This window comes from Patagioenas fasciata, chromosome 9, assembly GCF_037038585.1.
Source record: "Patagioenas fasciata isolate bPatFas1 chromosome 9, bPatFas1.hap1, whole genome shotgun sequence".
Taxonomy (NCBI): domain Eukaryota; kingdom Metazoa; phylum Chordata; class Aves; order Columbiformes; family Columbidae; genus Patagioenas; species Patagioenas fasciata.
In genome coordinates, this window is record NC_092528.1 from 8,910,936 (window position 1) to 8,935,708 (window position 24,773).

A 24,773-nucleotide genomic window follows, 5' to 3' on the forward strand; every position below is an offset into this window, starting at 1 on the left:
GTGTAAGACTCATCCCTCACTTTTAAAAAATGTTTGGAATGCCTCAGTTACTAAACCCTCTTTTTTTTACCCCCATTGTTGTCCTGAATCAAAGAAACCAAGACTGAAGTTCAACTTGCCAGTTGTAGTTACAGCATACCAGTTAAAATCAATTGGGATTCTTTGTCATAAAGCAGCTGACATAATGTATCTCTTCAATATATGCTAAATTTTGACTGCCACCACCGTGTTTGAATTTTCATAGTCATTTGAGGGTCTTCATAGATTTTTTCAATGTGCTGCTGAAATTTAAATTTCAAATTACCTACTTTGGTTCATAAAATATAATTTTACTGTAAAACAAGCATTTCATTAATGATAAACAAAATCTTTTAAACAAAATACATACCAGCATTATTAAGTGCTATAATTAATGCTATTAATACTATTATAATACAACAGTGCTCAACTGAGCTAAAAAAAATCACATTAAGAATCAGCATTGCTTGCAGGTTAATGAAAAATATCTATAAATTGACCAAACAACCCTGGTTGCAACAGAAAGATCAGGAGACCTGCTGCTGGAGAACACCTGCATAAGGAATTAAAAGAACTAGGACTCCAAAGTTATTATATGCTTATTACTGTATTTATTAGTTTTTCAAAGCTTCAATATGAAGGTTTTGGGCAACTTGAAACTAGTTAGGCATTATGTGAGAACAGCAGAGCAGAAGATAGGGCCAGAACTAAAGTGGGTTTGATTAAGTGTTTGTGCAACTAACCAACTTGGTGATAGTTCATACCTAGCCTATAAAGTTTCCCTAGTGAGAGGGAGATGGAAAAGAACATAGTTTGAGTTTTACAGAGGTTGTATTGCCTTAGCCCTGTACATAACAGTCCCAAACGGAAAGGTAAATCATAGACTTGGACAAAAATCTTTATCCAGGCTGCCCTAACATACTTCCTTCTCTCCAGTGGAAAAGACCATTCCTCTGGGTAATTGACCTGCACCCAGGATTAAAATTCCTCCGAACATTTTACCTGCAAAAATGAATCTGTGTGATCAGGTTTTGTCATATTGTCACGTGAGATGAGTGTCTGCTTATCAACTGAAGGGGGTTCTTGTGGTGTTGTACGGAGGTCCTGGGCAGGACTGCAGCATGCAGGCAGTGCAGGACAGCCTTCCCTCGGAACAACTACCATCCACGTGTGTCTCCTAACAGGAGTATTGTCTTAACTTGTGAAGGGCTCAGATTTTTAAATTTATTTGGATTTTGTTCCACTCAAATTTGCAAAACATAATGTATCCATATAGCAAACATAACATGTAATTGCAAAACATAACATATCCGTATAACATATCTGGAAGACAAAGCTTGCTTGCAGACTGCACAAAGGTTCTGCTCCAGCTGAATGTAGCTAATACGAAGATGGCAGCAGCACAGACTGTATCATTGCCAGCAGCCAAGCTCCCAGGGATGGTGGAGGCGTATGGTGATTGAAGACAAAACAGGAAGGGCTGTGCTGCTTGTCTTCCCAGCTCTTGTTAGCCTTGAGAGCTGGATTTTGCTAAAGTTGATGTAAGCAACAATCTACTGTGTTGATAGAACAGATAAGCATTTTCAGAGCAATTCAAGTACTTAGACACTTGTGTCTTAGGAAAATCTGTGGGCTAAGACTTCAGAATTGAGAGAGAAGCCTAAATGTCTTTTGAAAATGGGACTTGCCTTTAAGCAGAACAATGCCAGATTAGCTCGAGCATACTGATAGCAAGGCTGAGAGACTTGCCCAGGAGCATGAGAAGGGTGTGGCAGAGGTGGGGATGCTCCTTGACCTGTAGCTGAGACCAGGCTTCCTCTCATCTGCCTCCTTTTGGCCTGTGGGTTGTGTAGCACTCCAGACAGCTCTGTCTGCTTCTGCAATGAAGCGATCTCTTGAGATCATTACTCCAGGGGAAACAGTATGGAGAGTTACATGCGAAACCAATGCTGCCTGCAGCTTCCTGGTGCGAGGCCTGTGTAGCTCTCCAGGCAGCAGATTGCAGAGTACACCGAGAACAACAGACAAACAAAAAGTCCAGCCCAAAGCTGAGGAACTTTCTGGGTGAGACTCTGGGATTTCATTGTCAGCTTATATTGTTCAGATCTGATTAAAAACAAACTGGCAGGAGAAAGATCACGTGCTTCTCCAACATCTCTGCAGGTCATGCCACTGTTAGCGATGTAGCCTGTTTGGCAGGAACAGAGTTTTGGCCTTCACTTTTATTTGTAGGCAGTTTTGAAAAGCACAGGATTATCAGGGATGGGCTAGGTCATTTGCAATTTACAGAAAAGTTCCTGTCTCATCACAGCCATTCTGAAGAGGAAGAGGAAAAAAGCTTGTACAACACATCTCTGTTTTCCACTAATAACTGTGTTTGGGCCTGATAGCCAGCCAGCATCAGTGGGATTGTTTCCTCTGAATTATCTGGGTTCTGACTCTCACCTTCCATTTACATTTGCTATTCCATTAGCACTTAAAGACAGTGCTACGTGCACAAAGGAGAGGATTTATACTCAGAGCCAAAAGAAAGACAAGGCAAGGGAAGAGGGAGAGATCAAGAGTAGTTGCACTCAGTTTTCACTGAAGGGACTAAAGCATAGGGACAATAAGACTTAAACTCAGAAAATCTGTGTCAATGTGGTGAAACAGACCTACATTGCCAAGCCACCATATATTTGCATTCCCTCATCAGACTGCTGTAGCCCAATGGCCACCCCCATAGAAGCTCCTGATCTATATTCTAGTCTATTTAAACCTAGGTGAGAAAGCTTCAGTTACATGTTGCTTGTTAGTGAAGACTTGGTTTTAGGGCAGGAGTTGACTTTGGAAGAACTGTTGATGAGGGAGCATCTGGTTTGCCTAATTTCATTCTCGAAGCTCAAAGCAACTGATAAGTTAAAAATCAAATACCTCATCTTGGTCTGAAGACCCTGCTCTGTGTTGTCTTCAAGTGCATATTGAGCGTGCCCTCTTAAACCCAGCCTGCCAAACAATGGTATCAGTGGAAATCATTATGTCTTCAGAAGGGTTTGCATTAAGCCCCATGTTTTTTTCCTTCTGTTCCAGCAGTCAGACATTAAAATAACTTTTCACAAAGTGGAGGATGACTGCCTGTTGTTTCTTGGGAGTTACTGTGCTGTGCACTAGCTACACTGGAATTTATAGGACGTGTTTGTGTTTGACTTCTGCTTTTTATAGGAACAGATTCCAATATCTGCATCTCCCAGAAGCCTCTGCATGCCTTCTGATTGAGCAGCAGGAGCTCTGGCCAAGAGTATTGCTTCTTGACTGAGAGTGTTTTATTTCTACAGCTGAGCTCTGCTATGCAGTCTTAAGGTATTCTGTTTTTTTCCAAGTGAAAATAGAAAATCTGACTGCTACTTTTCAGAAACAGTCCTGAAAAAGGGCCAGTGCATTCTACACACCCAAACCCAGGTACTCTGAATTCCTTCCTAAGAATAATTTCTGCTAAGCTCTATATTCCCACAGAGATCCTCTGACCACGTGGCAGTAATAGGGCTGCCACACAGTGTAGTGCGATTGTTGTTGCTAAGACAATCCAGAAGCAAATTATCTCCCACCAGAAAAGGTCAGCGTGGAAGTGTGCCTCAGAAGTGTGTCTCTTCATATACTCCTTGGTATTTAGGTCTCTTGAATGATCATTCTCACTTAATTGTAATTCTTTTCAAACCTCTGCACTATCACTTCTAGGACTGAATATTTATCTTGCACATACATGGACATTGAAGCGGAAATTTTTTAGACATGTGGGCTGCAAGAGGAAGAATTCAGCACCAAGCATCTGCATTGAGCTTGCAGAGTTAGTTGAACTAAGAAACATCCCTTCCCTCTCTCACCACTAACATGATAAAACAACAGTACTACAGAGTCTGACATCTTAAACATTGCTAAGATGATCATATTGGATTTGAGTCAGGGCAGAAATGTTATCTCCTTTTGTTTCCTTACTGTGTCAGATCTGGAAGTGTTTGCAGTTTGCTATAAAATACTGTCAAAGTGAAAATTGTAAAGATTTCCATTTGAAGCACTGAGGCTGTTTCCCATATGTTAATGTGTTGGGCCAGCACTGGAACAGTTACCCCTAAATTAGAATGCAATGAAAAATATTACAGACAATGCCTGTTTGTGCAGTAGTTGATGAATCTAGAGAGGATAATGCTCTCCATGTTGTGTGTTCTTTGTATATGCAAAAGCTTAAGAGACAATTACTTGACAATTTCTATGTACCTTGCAGAAAGCATTCACCAGAAACCAGTGATGGGAACAATCAAGCTCCAGGCATGGAGCCAATACGCAACTGATTTTTGCAGTGTGTGGATCAATTGCTGAAAACCTCATCTATATAAAACAGGCTTTCGAGCACACACTAAAAGCTCTTTACATGACTTGATCCATGATCTGACAACAACCAGAAATGGAAAGTTCTACGGTTGTTTGTATCCCAGTAATTACAGAGGCTTGGGCATCTCTGTGCTCTGTCAGAGGCAGCCCTTCCTCCTATAGCTTATCATTTAACAGACACAGTACAAAAAGGGTTAATACAACCCATCTCTGAGACCAACTCACCAGATAAGGTGCTGTTTACTTATTTTGAACAGGTTAATAAGTAGGCTCCAATGCACAAAGCTGTTTTCCAAAACCATTCAAGCAAGAAAAGCAGAGTGATTTCAGGGACTGTGCTTTCACTGTAGTTTTATTGCCAGCAGTGTCTGTATTTCAAGGTGCACCGTCTGGTTTCCAGCTCTGCAATAACATTCAGTTAGCATCCACGTTTTCAAAGAAATTATTTCAGCCCTAAGAGTTATGGCAATATTTTGAACATTCTTTGTTCAAATGTCACTCGACTCTGAAAAAGCTACAAGCCTTCAGAAAAATGTAAGATCTGTGGGACGTGAATTCTTCCTGCTGTTTCATGTGGCACCCTACACAATGGGTTTTGGTCTCAGCAAGGCCCTACTTATAAGTAAGAGAAAAAATTATTGCAGAGCAGGCATTTACAAAATTTAAGGCATATCAAGAGAGCACATGTTCCCTCAGAATTAGCACAATTTGAGATCTCGTAGTCTTAATTCAGTGTATAAAAGGTGTCTGCTTCAGGCATTAACTTTGCTGAAACTGTTCATATTGACGGGCATCTATGCTGAATCAAAGCATTAGGCCAGTGCAGAAAAAACAAACAAACAAACGAACAAACAAAAAACCCGTATATCCCCAGCCCTGATGTTCAGCACGAATTGGTTCCTACTGACTAGCATTTGACACCTCAGAGGCTTGGAGCCCACAAAGGATCTCCATATGGAAGATCCAAGCATGCATTCATTCTTGTTTCTTCCACAGCATTTGCAACAAACACATTAAGATACCATCTGTACATCTGCCCTAACCTTTCTGGAGTTCTAAGGTGTTTGTATCTAGCCAGATCAAGCTTTAAAATAATATTCTACCTCTAAATAATATTCCTGGCATGAGAGAACCTGAAAGCCCTTGAGCTGGTGTTGGGATTCTTGCATGGCAGAGAAAGTACAGGGTGCTCCAAAAGGCTGGCGTCTGCCTTGTGTTGTGGGCTTGCTATCTTGTGAATGGCTGAGGCTGGGGGCTGTCTGTGCACTGGGAGAAGCAGCCAGCGGGAATTAGTTGAATCTCTCTGTCCCCCATTTGAAGTGGTAAGAGTTTCATTCATGGGTGGTTCGTCGTTGCAGAGATATAGTGATTTCAAACTAGGCCCATCTTTTTGAAACATGCTGTATACTACTGAAATTAGTTCCATCTTTTTGAAACACCCTGTATTGTAACTGGTGGTTTTGATGCAGTGGCATAGTGAGTAATTCCTGAAATTAACTGCTTATGCTCATGGGTCATTCTTTAAAGTTTTTTATTCTAAGTGGGACAGCCTTCTGGAAGATATGCTGTAAAGGTGAAGGAAAACATGCTGCACATATGGGTGAGAGTATAGTGAACTCAGGGTGTGGAAGTTCAGATTAACTGAGTGTGCTTTTGGCTTCAAACTCAATGAGTCAATGAAGATAATTGCTAATCTGGAGACATTTAATTTCTGAATTTGCTTTGCCAGCCACTGAGCCACTGTAATGTGATGATTCCACCGCTGACAGAGCCTAAATGAAGCCAGCCAAGTTACAATGTGTAATAGGATTCCCTGGAAGCTTCCTCAGGCTGTGCATATTTGTATGTTTAGAAGTCCAAATTTGCAAATTTATTGGGTGACTAAAGAAGCAGTTAGGAATCAATTTTATAAATAATCTAAGGAGGTCTATCATCTTGCTGCTTAACTTTCTGAGGCACTTTTCAAATTCATCTGTGGTACCAATTCATCCCATCAAGCTTCAGACACTGGGACAAAGATGTAGTTGCTTTAGATTCCCCCTATAATATCCAGAAGACAGAAAGGCATCTCCACCCATCTTGATTTCTGTCACTCTTTAAGGGTTCCATTACCTCTCCATTGAATAGACATAAACCCTAGAGTGGCCTTTCTCCCAGTTTAGGGGTACAAGAGGCCTACCACTAAGCAAAAAAAAAAAAAAAAAAAGGGTCTAGGGTTTCTCACTGTATCTTGGAAGTGTTTTGAAAATGTGGTCCAAGATGACTTCTTCCTTGAGAAGTACAGAGCATGGGGGTTCATGCATTCACTTTCACTCAAAGAGAACATTGGCATCAACTTAAATAGCAGCTCTAACACTCACTTTGCTCACCTGAGGCGGCTGTACTGCGTAGGAGTAGTCATTTCTCCAAGGCCTGCTTAAAGATCCATTAGCTCTTTCCTTGAGTATAGTACTCTCATTAATATTGCAATAGACTGAGCTCCACCTCATACCTAAATAACACTTGTCCCATTAAAAAGCACAGGTACATTAAAAAAATCCTGGAAGACAGTAATATTACCGTTAAAATGCACATAAGCAGGTGATGACAGCACGTTCTCTTTGTCTGAGTCTAGCATGCTTTCCTTTTCCTGAGTTGAATTCCCTAGCACTTGCGCACTGTAATAATCATTCTTGCAAACTTCTGTCCTTGAGGGCTGGCTGCTGTCGTTTCCAACTTCTGCTGCTAATTGACTTGCATGCTTCTCTTTGTTTTTACCCATTGAACCTCTGTATGTCATTAATACTCTCACCTCTGTATGTCATTAATGCTCTAACCCCCAGCCGTCATGCTTTGAATCCAAAAGCAGATGATGACAGAAAGAGCTGTAAACTAGATGACCTACAGCAATGCCCTTTCCTTATGAGACAGTAAAAAGCATGCCCAATAATTTGCTTAGGAACTTGACAGTTTTCTTTTATACTTCATTCACAGAGCATGCATAGGAATAAAACACATCATCTCCACATGTACGATAACTATAACAGAAATACAGCACAGATGTCAGGTTTTACAAATGGATTTTTTTCTCATTTACATCCATGCACTTGCCCTCATCAAAACTTTCCTTGACCTCCTGGGAGCCCTTTGCTTCCACACAAAATGGAGGCAAAAATGATGCCATGTTGAAATGAGACTCCTATTTTGTTCTTGTGTCAAAAGACTGCCAGCTAGGGAAGAAGAGGGTGTTCCTGGTGTCACTCTTTATACGATGAAGCTAAAGAAAAAATCATCACTGCTGGAATCATCTCTGCCAGCCTCAGCTGAGAGGACTGGCAAGGAGTGAGGTACATGCTGAAGGGATGGAAACAGTAGCCTGATTATTTTCGTGTCAGTGATACACTGAGTGCACTCAGTCTACTAGGGAATAAGCAGAGCTTTCAAGGGGATGGGGACAGCTGAGGAGAATACTCTTTTGATTTACATCTTCCAGCACTCCTGTCACATGCATAAGTGCTATGAAAGCAGTATGTGTGTGGAAGACGCTTATTGCAGCTGCAGAGACATTACTGATTTCTTTAAAAACTCAGTTTCACAGGAAGAATAGATCCAATGTAACAAAGCCCATCATGACTCACTTGTGCAGAGAAGGGTTCTCACTCTGGGAGCTGTTGTTACAAGCCAGCAGTACTTCAAAATGCCTGACTACTTATCTAAATAGAAAGACAACCCTGAAAGGATATGCAGTCTACCAATACAGGCTTATCAGTACCTTGTCCATATTGGCTTTGGACTTGTTTGAAAGTAATTGTTTAGGGGGGTAATTGACTATTTTGTTCCATATTTTGGTTCATTTTAAAACCTCTACCCACTTTAGGCTTTGGTTCATCAAAGCCCAGCAAGGTGCCCCATGTCTGTAACATCAGGGTAGTTTTCATTCTCTTTTCACCATCCAGCCCTCAGTGTCTGCCCAGCCCATGCCCGTCTGTGCTCTGCGGAGAGCAGCTGCTCCAGGGCAGGCAGGGGAAGGGAAGGGCATCTGGCTACAGTCACAGGGCTCCTGGAACAGGACCTGATGGATTGCAGCATGAACCAAGAACAGTGTGGCTGAAGCCACTATGTCTCTCATGAGGACCTTGCTTTTGAGGGTTTTGTTTTGTTCCTCATCTTTGCTGCTGAACGCCTCTGCATTGGCAGACAAAAAAATCCGTGACATGGAGGTCAGGGAGCTGAATTGGGAAGAAAGTGCAGGGGAAATTCTGTGGAACTGATCAGACTTGTGTACCAAGAGGTTGTTTAGATAGGGCATATCTGGCATTTTCTGGAAACTTGCGGAAATGCAGTGAGCTCACGATACTAAGAATTACTAATTTGCTTGGGGTTTTTTGTTGTTGTCTGTTTGGGGTTTTTGTTTGTTTTGTATTGGTTTGTTTGGATTTTTTTTTTTTAACAGAATTGAAATTTATCAGAGATGCTTCATAGCTTTGTCCTATGTTTCCTTGAAGGTATGGGTTACCTAAGGGAAGAAGGATGTTAGAAAGAACACTAGACATAATCCAGTTTAGAAGAGCTTTGTACAGTCATTAAGAAACACAAAATAACACAGATACCACAACAAGCATTGTTCCTATGCCAAAACGCAGAACTCTGAATGGCAAGGCAATACAGAAAGCTGTGAGTACCACATTGGATGCATTCCTCTGTATTACTTATTTTCATGGAATTCATTGCCTTCATTTCGTAGTAAACTGTTTACAGAAGTTTAATGATTGTGAATCATACTTCCATCAAGATGTGGTGCTACCAGGTTTTCTTTATTTGAATGGTTTCTGCCTATCAAAAGAGATTTGTCTTACTGTTCTGCAGTGAAGCTGATATTTCTAACATTTTTTGTGACTAGATGATACCTCTCCAACTGATAGTAGAAAAAGAAAGTGAAATCAGCTCATCTGAAGTTCAGTGTCCAACCTCACAATTTTAGAAAATTGACTTCATATTAAGAGATCAGCTGTTAAATTCTGTAGACTACTTATGCTGCAAATAAAATCTTATTAGAGATAGGCAGGGGTGAACACCTACCATTAATCCACCAGTAAAGCAATTATGATCCAGCAAACAAAGAGTCACCTAATCCAGTATTCAATTTATGGAATTGAGGTAGTACTTTCATCCGAGACCAGTTTACAAAATCCAGATTCTTTAGAAAAAGAAACTAGTGTCAGAAAGTCATGACGAATTTAAAGTCAAGGTCTCAACCGAAAGCAGCACTTGCTAAACACATTCTGTATTAAGCTGTGCAAGCTATGAGAGCACCGAACATTTGCAGGCAAGTGTGGAGGATTACATCTTTTTGCAGAAGTCTGCCAAAAACAGCAGCATGTACCTAGCCTGAAAAAAACAAACCAACCAAAACCAAACCAACCACCCCAACAAAACAGCATTACATACTCCAGAGGCTTAAAAAAAGCATAAAAAATGTTGGTTGATATATAAGGCTTCTTGTTGCTAATTGAAGACTTCACCCATTAGTTATTCACATGAAGCCTCTTGAAAAGCAGTAATGTTCTGTTCTTATCTTGAAAATGTGATGTATTTTACTCGCTGGAATGGATTGTATTCTAGGCACTTTGTAGATCCATAGCTGTAGGAAGAGTTTCTGCTTGAGATTTTTAACGTATCTGCTAGCAAATTCAGAAATTGGAATGCAAAATCCAGAGCACTGCGAAGATTTGAAATAGTCTTAATTTTATGTGCTAGTTTAAGATCAGATATCAGAGAATGCAGTTGAAAACACTGCTTATATCAAGATAAGCAATACAGTAATTTTATTAATGTCCTATGGATCAGTCTCAGTGAAGTGTCACTTTTTGCTTATTCATTAAACAGAGCCACAATGTAAACCAGCATATTGTAAATGAAGACATCAAATGAGAACTGTATTTTCCTGTGGCAGAGGGCTATGAAAGATGAGCTATTTCACTAAAGGTAGCCTAACTTCATTGTAAAAGTGTTTTCTGGACCTGAACAAATATTTGGTTAATGAGGGTGCTAGCCACAATAGGATTTCATAATTTGCAGCATCAGAATAATTAAAAATAACCCTATTGAATGGCATTTTAATATATAGTATTTCCCTAGATATTACTTAACAAGTAAGAGAAAAGCAGTGCAGAACATTGTATGGGGCAATATGCTTACCTGATAAAGGTTGTGTCTGGATCGGATAGCATGAGATTGGTAATTAAAATGAGAGAGAGGCCACCAATTTGGTGGGGCAGGCTTTGCACTGAAAAGTGAAATGTACTAAATGTTGCTCAAACTAGACATAGCTAAATTCCATTTCCCTGTGCTTACTCACATCTTCATGGCTGTGGTCAGCCTTGTGGCTGATGTCTAATTAACAATGAAATAATTGACTCTTGCTGTAGGGATTGGTGTTACAAGAACAGAGGCTTATCTGTGCAGTATAGGGGCCTGGCAGTATAGGAGACTGAAGAAAGTTTTAGGTACAGGCTTGGTAGAGAGTGAACGCAAGAAAGAACTGTGTAATCATTTTTAGTGACAATCAAGTTCTCCTAATCCTAATAAAGTTCTGACAGTAGGTTTTGAAGAAACCAGTTCTCTGTAGGGCCTTATTATTGTCACAGAAGTGTCAGCATTTGGCTGGATTACTTGAACTTTCCTAGCAGAATATATTGATAGGCAAATGGAAATCACTGGTGAGCATTGTCACAGGGGAGGTACAGAGAGTACTGAATGTTCACTTTTTCCTTAACGTGCCATGGAAATGTCTGACAGATAATTACCATTTGCTTTTCTACAATAACTACTCAACACTTCTGTCTTTGCCATTATAAGCACTTGGACTAGGGACTGTCACCCTGAGTTTATTAATCTTAGTAGATGTTTCTGCTTTAAAGTGCTTCAAATGTGTATTTGAGTGAGACAGGTATCTATCAGAGCAGAAGCACAGAATCATTACCATCCAAAAGCGCTGCAGTGCCGTGTCTCACTGTTGGTAATTTTAATAATTTGGAATAACTTTAAAAATACTGTGAAAAGTGACAAAGCCAAAGGGCATTCAGCTGTCAAACAGCACAGCTTTTGGAAAGGAGTTTGTCCCCCAAAAGAAGAAAAATAACAAGTTGCAGAGTTTTGCAAATGGTATTTCTTTCCATATAGCAAGAACAACACTTCTTCCCAATGAAATAGGTAAGAATTGCAGATGATGTAAACTGGACTCTGTGTGTCCATATAAAATGAACTACTAGCTTGTGAGCTGGTATATATAACAAAAGGAACAAACTTATTGTATGAAAGAAGAAACAGTAGTATCAAAGAAATTTAAAGACTCATGTTAAAATTTCAGTGTACATGCACATGCCTGCTGGTCTTGGCCTGCTGTACTTCTTTGAATGCAAGACTTTGTGGGACAAGTGGAGCTGGTCATCAGGTTTCACTGCCAAGATGGTGATGGAGATAGAGGTCAAAGAGGTGCAATTATTTCTGCAATCAAACTCAGCCTGGAATTGCGATTTTAATCACATCCTTAATGGAACTTCCTGTGGTAACAAGACCTTTTACTCGTTGATTGTCTAGCCTTGGCACATTGAAAATGCCAATGCCGTTTGTGTACGGATACCAGGTGAACACAGGAGATCCAACACAATGTTGCAGGTGTAGCATGTGTGTCTGTTAGCAAACACTTCTGTGGCTCTGTGCATCTGTCTCAGAAGGGGTTTTTCAGCACCAGAATGATTCCCAGAACACACACAGATGGTACCATCTGTGTAGTTTTCTGATTTCCAGCCTTAGTGCTTGCTGCAATCTCACTGGGTACATCTTTTATTTAGGAATAACTTGTTCAGTTTATGTTGCTAACTGATTCACATTCGGAATTGTCCTAAAAATTTGCAGAACCAGTGGTCATCTCGCTGCCTGTTTTGAGGTACTCAGGAAGCTTGTTTTGATGGAAACAAGTCACATCCTTAGAGCGTGCTCACTCATTATATTGTCAAAGCAGAAACACAGATAAGGAAAAAGTGTACTTGGGGAGAATTACCAGGCCGTATACTGAGAAGTGACACAAAATCACTTGAAGCAGACTTAGAAGATGCTTAATAGTTACCATTTCAGTAAATAGCATAAGAAAAACAATAAATCAAGCTGTGCTGTGATTCTCAACAACATATGTATCTATTATCCTAGGTTGGAGTTTTAAAGCTTTGCATAATGGCTACAAATATGGTGAAACATACTATACATTCTTTAGGAGGGGCAATTAAGTCTCCTGCTGGAGGAATGTCAGATATTGTTTTCCTCCCAATCAGGGAAGTTTCAAGATGAAGCTAAATTGGCTTTGTATTTTCCATCTCAGGTTTCCATGGTAGCAGTATGTAATCATCTTATTTGTAAATAGCAACTACCCGTTTAACTTCACAGCCACTTTTCACATTTTTTGCCACAAATTCAACATCCTTGAAATGTCCAACTCTGTCTTATAATTTTACTGCCAGTACCTATAATCATTTGGGGATATTTCTGTTTATGAAATCTTCAGTGATGTAGTAGCACTGTAATATCATGTATTTATGATATGATTAACATATCATAAAGTTATGATTAATATTGTCTGGCAATGGCACATCCCATTATAAATATTTTCAACTTCTTATGACTTTGCCAGGTTGCGGCCACTCAGGTTGAATGCCATTCAGCCCAATTTACATTCCAGATATTTCTTCTGTGCTGATAATATGAAGTTTCAGCTAATTTATTTCAACTGTAGCCAAGAACGTGGCTATGGAAGAAAACAACCTTTTGCTTTCACAGACAAGATTCTTGCAGCTTTTTTGGCCAGCCCTGAGACAGGGCTGTAGAGCACATTGGTGATGTCTTGTTGTCAGACACAGACACAGCTTTTTGCTGTCCTACTAAGAATTAACCCAAATGTGGCCAGGTTTTAATCCTCTGAAAAATTTCATCTTTCATATTGCTATCTTGACTTCCTATCTGCATGAGGCACAATTTAGTCCCTGAGAATTCCTCCGTGGCTGCATGTGCTCAGTCCCGAATTGACTGAGCCTGCACCAGTCTCCTGCCCCTGGGCCGAATGGCACTTGATCTCTGACTGCTTCTGCTTGGGTTCAGTGCAGGCTGGGGACAAGAAGTGAAAGACAAAGGGAGAAGGACTCTTCTGTGAGACCTACACATATGGTTAAGATTAAAGAGGTATTTAAAGGCTTTGCAGAGTGAGGATGCACTGCATGTCTTTAACAAAGCCACTTCCCCAAATCTCTCAAATCACACCCCTTGCACACAGTCTGTTTCCCATTTCCACCCTGTCCACCTTACATCCCCAGAACACTGCTTCATGTGGAATTATAAATCAAGAATATAGCTTTTGGGTCTGACCCAAGTCAGTGGTCTGTATTGGAATCTTGTCAGTTGTTTTCCACTAGAAGAAACTGAGAATGAAGCAGGGCACTACTTTGATGTAGCCCTTTTCTTTTCCAAAGAACACACAAAGGTCCATTTCCTTGGTCACAGGAGGAATTAAACAAAGGCAGTTCATTTACTGATAGTATCTAGTCTCCTCCAGTTAGCAGTCAGTTGGACAACTTGGTCTGGCCATGATCCCAAAGCTGGTCCTCATGCCACTATAGCTTTCTGTGGCTCCTCCGTCAATCCTGGGCAGAGGCACCCGACGCTCTCAGACAGCGCCAGCCTGCCGGGGGCTGGCCCTGAAACCCCTTCACCCACGCAGCTGGGACTGCTGAGCGCTCTCGTGGGCAGTCTGTGTTTTGGGTGGTGGTACTTCATGTTACCATAGTCTATCCATAAAGAAGTGTGGTTTTCCTACATTCATCCTCCATAAAAGACAACTGTTTATATCCCTGAATTCCAGAACATAGTCCTCACTCACAACAGGACATAAATTTTAAGAAAAAGGAGAAATAGGAACAACAAAGTCCTTGCAAATACACCAAAGTTAAACATCTGCATTGTGCAAAAATGAATGTACTGTTAACAGGAATTACCAGCATCAGATATGTTTGAAATATACATAAAAATCAGGACTACCAGAAAAGTATTTCTATTTTCTCTTCTCTTACTTCCAGATTCTAGGAAATAATCCTAATTTTACAGAGAGACTTTTGAATTGAAGCAAATACTTTTTGGCCATTTCTGCACTAGTATTGTTATGCAGTTTCCAGGAGGCTGGAGCATGTGCAACACCAGCTCATATCTGCCTGCAGAAGACTCTGCAAAGGTCCCAACTTCTCTGCTGCTTGATTCAAGTCATTCTTTGTTGTACTGTCTGGAGAAAGAAATAGAATCAGGACTTTATGACCTTAACAATAAATAAGATCAAATATATTCTTTCACTTTAGTAATGAACAAATGAAAAAGAGTGCATAAACTAATAGATATTTTTGTTTAATATATCAAAACATTATTTTTCTTTCCTTTTCACAACATTGAATTAACCCTTTTTCTCTGTCTTCTTGAAAACATTGGCATCAAATAAAAAGCAACAGGTCAGTGACAGAATACAAACTGGCTTCCTTTTCTAAGTCGTATTATTCTTACTTTAGCTTCTGGCAAATACAGGACACAACTGAATGTAGTATTCCATAACACTCTCTGGGAATTGTAAAATATTCTACTGATACCAGTTTGAATGATGCTAAACATTCATCTTTAGCAGTTTACTTATCTTGAAATTGAAGGTGGAATTCTAACTGGTTCTATGTAGAATTTTTATTGTTAAAATCTAACAAAAGAATTTGTCAGTTTTATTCGTAGAGGCTCCTGGAGACTTACAGCACTATAAAATCAGAGCAGGTGTTCACTCCACCAGAACAGCAACTAATAATGGCCCACAGGTCTGGGAAGTCTCTCTCTGCTTTTGGAATGGAAGGAGATTATTACAGTGCTTTCAACAATATTCAGCAAAACCATAGCTGATGATTTGTATCATTAAAATAAGTCACAGCAGTAACAAACATTTGTAAAGTCCCACTAAATGCCACAACACAGCAGTCCTTGTTGTAAGCTGTTATTAATAGAAACACAAGAAATACATGTTTTCTTAGTATTTGCTCCACCTTAGAGCAGCTATATAGCATCTACAGAAACTGTCCACATGCTTCTCAATAGGACACAGTGGCTTAAAATCTGCCTCCGTTTAGGGGAAAGGAAATCTAAGCAGTTGATAAGGATTTTACCTTGTAGATTTATATTTATCTGTGTAATAACAGAGTAGACTTCAGCTGATTTATGAGACCTTGATATTTACATACATTCCAAATTCAGTTCAATTTCACGTCTTTAATTTTGTAATTCCTGGCTTTCAGATGTTTGGTTTGGATCATTATTAAGTTCTTATCATATTTTCTGTCACACATTTTCAGTCTCCACTATGATGGAAGTTGTATTTTGTCTGGTTATTTAACTACAGATATTACTTTTATCATATTGTGCTTTGGAATCAAGAGCCAAGTTGACTGCCTGTGAAAAACTCCATGTATATCATGGAGAAGGAAATGCTGCAGCATAGCATATTTTGCTTATGTTAGCTATGCATAAAGCAGGTATGGACTGAGTGAAAATACTTCTGATGCCCATAAAAGAGACTCAAAAGCAGTGGTTCTGCCAAATAATAAATCTTTCATGGCTGAATTTGAGTTAGGTCTGTGCTACAGCTGGGGTCCACATGGGTTATCTTTCTCAGAGGCTTTTGTGTACCTGATGAAGATACTTGTGATGGTCTTGTCATTATAGAAAAGCATGTGTCCCATACAGAAATCCTCAAGGAATTAAACTCGTATAAAAAGGGAATGTGTCCCACTATTAAGAAGGGGAGTCAGGGACAGTAGCATTCTGAGGTATTTTCATATGGTTGATGTGGCAGTGGTGTTCTGACTGGTCCTCTCAGAAAATCAGAACACATTCGCACCTCTCTTAATCTGCATACCACCCTTTGCATGGTGCTTGTCACCCAAAGTGTTTGAGCAAAAAATAACTTTTGAAGACTTTTAGTGATGGAAAGAGTGATAAGGCCTACAGAGGTGGCATTTTGATCTTGTAGAAAAAAACAAGCAGCAGCAGCAGCATGCTGATGAATATTTTTATAGCATTTACCAGTCTTATTGAGAGCAATCAAAACAAAAATCTATTTTTCAATCCTGATACCAACTCTTAGGGGTATTTTTTAATTATAGGCTCATTTGAGACTGCTGAACAATATAGACAGGCTATTAAAATGTATCCAGAATTACCATGACCCTTCACATATCTCCATCACATGTTTTTAGTTGCAGGCCAGTAAGTTTTGCTTCCTTTAGAATTTGTATGATGGGTTTAAACTACGCAGACAGCACAATTCAAAACCACCAGAAAACATCAAAGTATTTAGAAGACAGTAAATAACTACCCACCTGTTTAAATAAAAAGCTGAAAAACAGTTACCCAGATATAAATATTTGTCACACTATTGCAATAGCTTCTAATTGCTGCTGAGCGGTGGCCATCCAACCCAGTTATCCGCCTCTTGGGGCGAGTCTGTAGGTATTGTAGATGGCTCAGATGGCCAGAACAGTTCCAGCAATTCCAGATGAGACAGATGACAGCAGAGGAAATTCTTAGCAGTGCACAATAGTCGATGGTGAGGTGCTGGCTGTTTCTAATATTACAGAATATTCCACAAAACACAGGAATTCATTTTGGAGCACATCTCACCGTTGATGGTATCTTTCCCTGTAGTGCCTTTATTGTCACTTCTTTGTTACTGCAAATTGAATCTCCTCAAACAGATATATTGAACTGTCTAAGAATATATCTGCTCAAGCAATTTTTTTGTATCATTAGCGTGGTTTCAGTGATTATGACCTCTCATCCCCAGACAGATCTCTCTCCTCTTACACAAACCAACCACACTCAGAGGAAAACTGTTGCAATGTAGTGCTGGACACAGTATTTCTGAGTCACCATTATACTCATTCCTGTCTGTATACTAATGGTACCATTCTTTTTGTAATGTACCTGGAGTCAATGCACCAGCTCTCCATTTATTGTAGTATGCCTCTGTGACTGACCAGCATGATTGATGTATGTCAGTTCGCATTTGTGGGAAGTGTATTGCAATAAGAGGAAGACACCTGAGGATAATCAGAAAAGAGCAAGCTGTCCTACCCGTCAGAAATGTCAGCAAGCTGTGAATCAGTTTGCAATTCTGCTACAGAGAACATTATTGCTTCCACATTTTACTACTGTAACTATGACATTGTACAAGAAAAGTATCAGGTGCTCAGTTTTATCGTTTTTTAAAATAATTTCCATCTTTTATTATTTTTTTTCCAATCACATTTAAGGGCTTGTATTTTACTGGTTGACAAGAGTTGTGCACCATACAACTGATATATACTTTATATATGAGACTAATAATTGGCTTACATGTGTGTGAGACTTTAAATTGTTGCTTTGTCATCTTTTTGGTATCAGATTTTTGCTGTGGCTGGAATATTTTCCACCATGGCATATGTTGTTACACCATAAGACAAGTTCAAATTTACAATTTAGGCATAGTTTGCAGAATACTCTCTAGCATAAATAGTAATACCCCTATGGTTTTTAATAATGATGCATGGCAGGGTAACAGAAAAGGGTGCTATTTGTATTGCATGTCCCTAAGCAAGGGAAATTTTAGTGAATCTAGTTCCCTGAGTTCAGCAGGGGTCTGAGGTGCCCTGTAAAATCAGCTAAGTCTATGGATGCCTGGCCCATTTTTGCAGTCTGTGTATTGGACAAGACTCAACCTGTTGTTCTTTAAGAAAAAGCTGCTCTGGCATCCTCACTTGTCATCCCTTCAGGATTTAAGGAGTTGTTGGTTTATGTGTAACATTTGTCTGTCCAGACCAGCAGCTCGTTCGGGGAGCAAGGCTGCTGCTCAGAGCACCCCTGCAGTGCGTGGTCAGCAGTTCTCACCACACATACAGCACGGGGCCATTTGCCTCCTGCCTGTGGCGGTTTGTTTGGGTTTGGTGCCAGCATTGCTCTCTCCAGCAGCACGCTGGCTTGCGTGTTCTGTGCAACCTAAGATCAATCAGTAACATATTTGCTGTTGTGCTGGAGTGCGCTGATAGTGTTAGTCACGGTGCCCGTCAAGAACACCTCTGAACTAATGGCACTGTTTATACACTTTTCTGCACAAATTCTCTCTGCTCAGGCTGCTTCCAGGTGCTCACAAAGTTATGTTTCCTTGACAGCTGCTGAGCAGTGATGAGTATTGTCTTGAGTCCAGCTTTTGCCACAGGTGCATGCAGCTTTGTGTGAGATGTTTTAAAGGACGGGCAATGAGAATTCCACACGGCTGTCATTTTGGTATCTTGCTGTGTGTTCAATGATGTTCACTGTCTCTGGTCCAGATTAACCTACCATACGTTGCTATTTTGTCCTGTCCTTGGCACATACTTAGTCCTTTATCAAAAGGTTAGTCTTAAGATGATGTCAGTGTTTTGTCTGAGGATCAAGTCGTGCCCCTGGCAGGCCTGGATGGGTGTCAAAGAGTTGCAGGGTTGGCTGCCACCCACCAGGTGGAGGATGGAGAGTTTGTTAGAAAGCTCCCTGACCTACAACCTCACAGCCTGGTTCAAACTGGAACACAAAAGGTTCCACTTAAATTTGAGAAGAAATTTCTTCTCACTAAGGGTGACAGTCACCAGGCTCTTCTCAGTGGCAAACAATGATAGAACAAGGAGTAACAGGATCAAGCTAGGAACACAAGAGGTTCCACTTAAATTTGAGAAAGAACTTCTTCTCAGTGAGGGTGACGGAGCACTGGAACAGGCTGCCCAGGGAGGTTGTGGAGTCTCCTACTCTGGAAACATTCAAAGCCCGCCTGGACACCTTCCTGTGCGACCTCACCTAGGGGTTCCTGCTCCAGCAGAGGTATTGGACTGGATGATCTTTCGAGGTCCCTTTCAATCCCAAACATACTGTGATACTGTGAACAGGCTGCCCAGGGAGGTTGTGGAGTCTCCTTCTCTGCAGACATTCAAGCCCGCCTGGACACTTTCCTGTGGAACCTCAGCTGGGTGTTCCTGCTCCGGCGGGGGGATTGGACTGGATGAGCTTTCGAGGTCCCTTCCAATCCGTAACATTCTGTGATAACCGGTTTAAGCTCACCTTGCTCGTCTGTGTCGTTTTGTACAGGGATCAGTACAATCCCAGCTTCACAGGTTTGCCTGCTCTCGACAAACAAGAACTGTTGACAAACAAGCCAGTGCCCGCTCGGCCGCGAGGGCTCAGCGCAGGCACAGCCGCACTCAGCGACGGTGGGGCCACCAGGCGTTCTATCCCCGGTGCCAAGACCGGGCACCCGGGGGAAACGGGCAGCCCAGGGCAGCCGTGTCCGAGAGCTGCCCCGGCAGGAGGGCGCTGACACCGCTGTTAGTCCCGCGGCCCCGCCGCACTCCGGTAATGGCGGCCGCGGGGTCACGTGCTGCGGGGGCCAGCGCCCGGGGGCTTCCGTGCACGTGACGGCGGCTTCCGCCCCTGGGCTAGGTGCGCGCGCCCCCTCCCCCGCGGAAGTGACGTCGGCCGCGGGTCGGTGCGTAGTTGTTCGGTGCGGCGGCCGCGGAGCAGCCGGAGTCGCCGGCGGTCACTGTCCCCCCTCCCCGCGCAGGCAGCGCCCGCCCGGCCCCGCCCGCCGCCCCGCCTGCGTACGTACGGCCGCACGCACACACACACACACGCAGCGAGACAGCCAGCCAGCGACGGCCGGGACGCCACCACGAAGCGCCGCAGCCCGGTGAGTGCTAGGCGCCCAGGCCCGCCGCGGCCGCGGGTGGCGCCGGCTTCCGGAGCTGCTCCTTCCTCCCCGCCGCACCCGGCCCGTTATGTAAGGGAGCCGGGCCCGGCGCCTCTGCGGCCTGCGCCGCCAGCCTCACGGGCAGGCCGCACCGCTTCGCGGCTCCCCCTCAGCCACCTGGGCGACCCCTTGTCCGGCAGTGGCGCCATCCCCGGCCCGGCGCACTCTCGGCCCCGGCACTGCGGGCAGCCGCTCTCCGCCAGGCGGAACAGCCGTTATCTTCAGCGTCGCTCGGGACTGGGAGGGCTCCTTGTAACAGGTGTCCAAATGGCCTTTAAACGGCGATAGGTGATGGGCTAATTGGGGAGGGAGCCGGTTCCCAGCCGCCTCGTCGCACCTGTGCGGGCAGAGCCCCCGGCCTCTCGTCCCCTTGTGTTCTCTGTTGCTGCCGGGACCTCTGCTTACCTGTGTGGAGTAGGTGGATTTTGAATGCATAGGATGTCTGTGACTCTGCTTTATTGATGTATGCTGGAGATCGTCAGGTTGAGAACTTCATAGAAATTCAGTGTAGCATCATGAGAGGATTAGTCAATTGGATTTTCAAATAAATAATGTCAGTAGGCTTCCACTGCATGTGAAAGTCTGTGTGTGGCTTGCATGTTGTATCTGTGCTATTACCTTTATATCTGTGAGCTGGAGGAAAGATTAGAGTTTTGGTCATCTGTAGGTTGTAGGAAGAGTTGTGAGACAAAAAGAACAAAAGCCTGGTGCAAACCGTACTTTTAGTGCTTTTCTAGAATGCTTGGAGCCAAAGCATAAACACCAGCCAAATAATGAATTCCGTGCTCTGAGAAACATAAAAAGTTGGGGTTTAAGTAAGGGGAGGTATACAGCTCTCAGCATGAGAAGATCTGGGCTAAATTTGTTCTTAAATGTTCAGTAGCACTCTGCATATTACCTAATTTGACTAGACTTTCTGTCTGCTCTAATATGATTTTACTGTAAGATGCATCATTGTTAGTGTCATAAAACTTCCATGCTCGTATAACTCACGCTTCCCGACATGTATGTTCGGCGTAGTAATTACGCACTTTATCTTTCAGGTTAACAAGTAGAAGGAGTTAAGAGGCTTTTGGAGATTCTATCTCAATTTGGAACTTGTGACAGTTTCAACTTATTTTAAAAAGGAACATGGTGTAAGCTGAAAATGAACTTAATGATAAAATTTACCACAAAGCAGATCTTCAGGATTTAACTAAAAAGTTGTGAATATGATTCCTTCACATACTGAAATTTTATTCTTCCAATTTGATTTTTTTTTTTCTGTTTCTCATAGTTGATTAACTTCCCCTAAATTTGGCAATAGACAGGCATCTGAGATGCTTACTGTGAGGAACTGATGGTTTTGCTGCACTGTTCCACTTCTTTGAAATAACATATGTGATATCAGAGTTACGCAGGAGGTGCAAGTATTGGAGTTGACAACTTCTACCCCCTTGTGCAGTAGCAACAACAGAAATCATAGGCTTTGAGAAATGCTAGGCCATTTGTTTAATATTTCTGTACATAGAAGGTTTTCTGAAGAAAAAAGGTTTTGTTAATGTTCTGTTGTGGGTTTTTTTGTGTTTGTGTGTGGATTTTTTGTCATTGTTGCATTTTTGGTTGGTTTGTTTTTTAGAATAGAACAGTCCCACTAATGTACAAATGAAGTTGGTTCATGAGCAGGATCTTCGTATTAAATTTTTGGTAAAGGTTTTCTGTCTGTGAATGACACGTGGAAGTAATTCTGAGTCTGTCTGTATTGTCTCTTTTTTTACTGATACTGGGTGCAAGTAGTATTGGTGTTAATGGGATGTGTATTTCAACACAAAAACCCCTTAATAAACCACTAGTAGAATAGGCTTATAGATGAGAATTGTAGTCATCAGAAAGGATTAAAAAGTCTAAACTGCTCTATTCCTTTGTAGTCTTAAAAATAATGCATGCACACAAAACATAGAAGGGTGATTGCAGGACTCTCATTCTTTCTCTTTTATGACAAGAACATCTCGTAACTTCAGCAGGGGAGGAAGACTTGCATGTGAATGATGTTTCCAGCTTTGCATATTACTTTATGTATGAACTTCGGGCAAAGTTGTTAGTTGTTCTTCTCCAGGCTGTGGTTCTACAACCTCAATCTGTATTGCTGCTATCCAGTCCTGCTCCCTTCCTTACATTGGCACTGGTGCTGTTTTAGTCATTTGGGTTTTGTTTCAGCTCTCTCAAGCTGGTAGTAAGAAAACACGGCAAACCTCTGCCCAAAAAGCTCCAGCAAAACCCTGTATTTTGCCAACCGGTATAGCTGATATAACTTACTTGAGGGCTAAGGGTGCCACTGCTGTCCCTGCAAAGGGAGCAGGATTGCTCTCCAACAGCACGGCAGTTCTGTGTAAGCACTGGTTCCAGCTTCCCAGTAAAATGCAGTGACTTATTTTGAGGTCTTGGATGAACAGAAGTAGTGTGTACTACCTGCAGATACCAGTGCAGTGTGGGATGTGTTGGTTTAGATTTAGGAAGTCTTGAATGCCTGCTGATATAAGCCCCCTTTTTTAAGACTTAATCGTGACAAAAATGCCTGTTATTTGGCCTAGGATTTGCATCAAAGGTCCTATTTTGGTAGCTGAAGCTTTAACAGAACATAATGCAACTGCTACTTTAATTGTTGTGAGTTATTTGAAGAGCTAAACTATCTTCTTTGTTACTTAGCAGTGGAAATGACTTTTTTTACATTACAGACTACTGGGCATTTAGGAATTGTATTTTACTTCTATTAAGCTTTGACTGAAAATCAAACGGGTTAAAGGTAGAGCATTACCAAGATGGTCCTTAACTTTGTTAAGGAATTGTATGTAAGTGGAAGCTGGGTTGTTTGTACAGTTTCATAGCAAACAGCATTCTACATGTATTCCTGGATGGATAGGTGTTAAATACTCTAATGAGTTCATGTGAGCCTGCTTAAGTTCCAAGAATGAAAGTATCAGTGGACCACAGTAGTGTGCTTTAGGCAAGGTACTTGGAGATGCTTCTTCAGCTCTTGTGGTGGAGTTGTCATATAATGAGCACAAAGTGGCATTCAATAGATCTTGTTCTGATAGTGTTTCTGCACAACTTTGAAAATAAATAGTAAGAAAAAGTATCTGTTACAAAGGAGTGTGCAGTTTGTTTTACAGTATTTGCATAGATCTGTGGTTTTTTTGCATGTATCTCTGTAAAATGGTTTTAAAAATAATTTCTTAGAAACATTCTCTTTCTGAGTGCAGCAGGAAAAGCATGTGCAAAAGCGTATCTAATTTGGAGTGCTAGAGCTTCAGCACTAGCAGCGGTTGGCCTTTGTGCTCAACTTCCTGAAATGTGGATTTAAGAGGAGGATGATTGTCCTGGTATCTGTCTCAAGATAAGATTTAACAGGCTTCATCAAACCCGAGTTTGTTTGGCTTTGGCAAGAATGAAAGGTGAAGCATTAGTGCTTCCCAAGCATACTTGCATAGTCTTTAATCGGAGCATCTTTAATTTACCTTCATTTCAGCTGAAAGAATTAGTTGGGTGTAATTTATATACAGTTGACTCTGTGCAATTTATATACAGATGATGCAGGGTAGACACTTATTTACATACACATTAATATGAGAATGCTTTGGAGGGGATGCCAACAAAAAGGTTGAAAGGCACAATCCTTTGGGTTCACTTTATGGTTGTTTCCCTAGTGTTTGATGTGGACTTGAAGCGTTACAGGGAAGTGGACTGCAAGGTTCCGTATTTCAGTATAACAGATGCCCTTCCAAGTAAAATTACAGTAAGAGTGGGATGATTGCAACCACTGGGTAATACTATATAATTATACTTACATGTTGGGTCCTTCAGAGAATACCTGAAAATAATTATTTTTAATTAGAAATGATCTGAAGTTTGTCTGCGTTACAACAACTGTAAGCGCTTTTTGTAGGCTGGTGGATCTCTACTTGTATTTCAGTGGTGAAAGCAGAAGTGGTGGAAGTACATACCTGTTCAACTAAAGGTGAAGTAATGCGTGTGCAGATTTTGAAGTATGGATGCATTTGAAGTGGAAGTTGACATTGTTTCCAGTAAGAGGAGCTTGCAGGCTCCCAGAATCATAGATTTTTTTTTTTTCTCCTTACCTGAGTTCCTTTCTCACACTCTACTTCCTTTGAGATCAAGTCTTGAGTTGTCCTTTTCTATTCATTTTCTGTACATTTTCAGCTTTGTGTGGCTTCTGTTTAAGTTACCCTTCAGAATGTATGTCCTTGTGTTCTTCTGCAGTCATAGACTACTAATACTTATGATAGTAGTGGGGTGTATATATTCAAGTAGTGGAGTGTATATATATATATATAGAAAGCACCTTGATGTTCACAGAATGTTCTTGCTGGTTTTCCAGTCCTCTTTCTTTCTTCTCATTGCCATTCAGAATGGTGAGAGGGTTACGGAGTCTTCTTTCCTCCTCATTGCTGTAGAGATTGCAAGGAGGTGCAGTGTTTTTCTAGGGATGTGGGGTGTGGGAGAGTGCTGTTGATATTGGGAGTGGGAGAGTATATGCACC

General features: G+C 41.4%; 1 protein-coding gene and 1 long non-coding RNA gene across 3 annotated transcripts in view; one reads left to right on the plus strand and one right to left on the minus strand.

Moving 5' to 3' along the window:
* FAM168B (family with sequence similarity 168 member B) overlaps positions 1-24,773 on the plus strand; it is a 76,696-nt gene that overhangs the window by 34,188 nt on the left and 17,735 nt on the right. The window contains exon 1 of one of the 2 annotated variants that reach the window (XM_065844588.2): positions 19,968-20,176. The exons of the other annotated variant lie outside the window; for it this stretch is intronic. The gene's annotated coding sequence lies outside the window, so the exon portion shown is untranslated. Of the gene's footprint in view, positions 1-19,967; positions 20,177-24,773 lie in introns of those variants that run through there. 2 annotated transcript variants of the gene reach the window in all.
* LOC139828622 (uncharacterized) lies at positions 14,365-19,857 on the minus strand. The gene is made up of 2 exons (XR_011740457.1): positions 15,190-19,857; positions 14,365-14,683 (listed from the first exon to the last, which is right to left on the minus strand). It is a non-coding gene; the product is annotated as an uncharacterized lncRNA (long non-coding RNA).